Source organism: Propithecus coquereli, unplaced genomic scaffold, assembly GCF_000956105.1.
Source record: "Propithecus coquereli isolate 6110/MARCELLA unplaced genomic scaffold, Pcoq_1.0 Scaffold98, whole genome shotgun sequence".
In the NCBI taxonomy this organism is placed as follows: Eukaryota; Metazoa; Chordata; class Mammalia; order Primates; family Indriidae; genus Propithecus; species Propithecus coquereli.
In genome coordinates, this window is record NW_012156173.1 from 5,022,639 (window position 1) to 5,024,830 (window position 2,192).

The window sequence follows — 2,192 nt, forward strand, 5'->3', positions numbered from 1 at the left end:
ATTCCCCCAAAATCCACATGTTGAAGCCCTAACTTCTAATGTGACTGTATTTGGAGATAAGGGCCTTTAGGGAGCTAGATTGAGTGAGGTCATAAGAGTGGGGTCCTAATCCAGTAAGACTGGTGTCCACAGAAGCAGAGGAAGATGGCACCAGTGCAGAAGCACATGTGCATGTGAGCTTGCTCTCTCTCACACACATCACACATGCGCACATACAGAGAGGAGGCCACGTGAGGATATGGTGAGAAGGAAGCCATCTGCAAGCCAGGAAGACAGGCCTCACTCAAAACCAATCCTGCTGGCACCTTGAACTTGGACTTCTAGTCCCCAGAACTGTGAAAATAAATTTCTGTAGTTTAAGCAATGAAGTCCGTGGTTTTCTCTTATGGCAGCCTAAACAGACTAACACAGGGGTACGTAAGTGAAATGAAGTCAGATGACTGAGAACGAAAAGGTCAGAAATTTAAAGAGGAAAGGACAAATTAAGTACTGATAAATTTAGAAAGGAATAAAATGACGAGAGAACAAAGAAAAGGCTAAGCTCTGAAAAAAAAAGCACTGATAAATTATAATCTTAATCTATCTGAAGTACACCCTTTTGGCCTTGTCTCCAAGGAATCTATTAAAATGTTTTCACTTTCAAGTAAAAATTCAAATGTCTGTGGAGGCCGGGGTGATAAGGTGAGCAAAAGAAGCAAGCCAAGGATAATACAGCAGGGAGACAATGGACTGTGGCAAACTGGAGAGGGGATGACCCATCTAAAGGGACAGTCCACCATCTCAGCTCCAGGTGATGGATGCGACGAGACAATGTGGAATGTGGTTCAGAACTCTGGATTATTTTCAAGAGAAGTCAGAAATCTGCATTTCTTTTATGTGATTTTTAAAAAACATTTGGGCAGCTGATAAAATCACACACACACACACACACACACACACACACACACACACACACACAATGACCCAATCCAAGCTGCAATCTGGCTCACAAGCCCTGACTTCTGACCTCTGTTCCAGTCACAGACATTGCTCGTCTCAGGGTGTCCCATGAGCTTGCATACCTTTGTGCCTTAGTTCCTGCTATCCTCTGATCTCTAGGTCCTTCTCCTCTTGTTCGTCCTGTCTCCACATGGTCTTCAAGTCTTAAATGTTGTCTTACATCTTTGGCTTTCCCTGACTAGTATAGGAAGGTAAGACCGAAGTGATCCTCTTTCCCCCTTTATCTCTCACAATCTACATACTGTCTATCAAAAAGCTACCTGGAAAAAACATAGAACATCTGACCTTTTGCTTGCAGCCAAGGGACCAGCTTTACTATTTGTTTAAAACAACCAAAAAAACTGAACAAAATATATGAAAGAACAATTTCAAGATACTGAATCACAGGCAATGAAGGACAATGATCCCTGAGAGACAGACACTAAACAAGATGAGCACTATGACCCCCCAGTTTACCACGTCAAGAGCTTCTAGGCCAAGGTGCAGAAAGGTAAAAACCCAGGTGGAGCCTGGCGGATCGCTTTGTGAGAGCTAAGAGCCTAGGGAAACCAAGGTGGCTACAGTTCACAGTGACGGAGAGGAGAGACAGCTTCCTAATGAGAGAACTTCAAGATCTGCCAAGCGTTCCCCTCAAGTATTCAGCAGAGAACTGATGAGTGCATATATCTAAGGAAACTACCTGAGGCCAGGAACAGTGCTTACTCCCACTAGCAATGAACAGAAACTGTCCCTGAGGAAGACCAGACATTGGACTTACTAGACAAAGACTTGAAATCCACAATTAAAAATACATTCAAAGAACTAAAGGAAACCATGTCTAAAGAACTAAAGGAAAGTAAGAACAATGTTTCACTAAATAGAGAATATTAATACAGAAACAGAAATTACAAAAGAAAGAAGTAATACTAAATCTGTATGAATTCTTTCAGAAAACTGAAGAGGTGGGAATTCTTTCCAACTTGTTTCATGAGGCCAGCATTACCCATTACCAAAACCAGACTAAGATATTACAGGAAAACCATATAACCATATTCCTCATGAACAAAATGCAAAAAATTCTAAATAAAATTTTGGCAAATCAAATATAATAATTTATAAAAAGGAAAACATAGCACTACTAAGTAGGGTTCTTCTCAGGCATGCAAAATTGGTTTGACATTTGAAAATCAATGTAAGTCACTATATTAACAAAT

At 40.8% G+C, this 2,192-nt stretch overlaps 1 protein-coding gene across 1 annotated transcript in view; it reads right to left on the reverse strand.

Annotated features, from left to right (window-relative positions):
• The window catches only part of AHI1 (Abelson helper integration site 1), a 224,554-nt gene that overhangs the window by 5,794 nt on the left and 216,568 nt on the right, over positions 1–2,192 (reverse strand). The gene's annotated exons all lie outside the window — the stretch shown is intronic.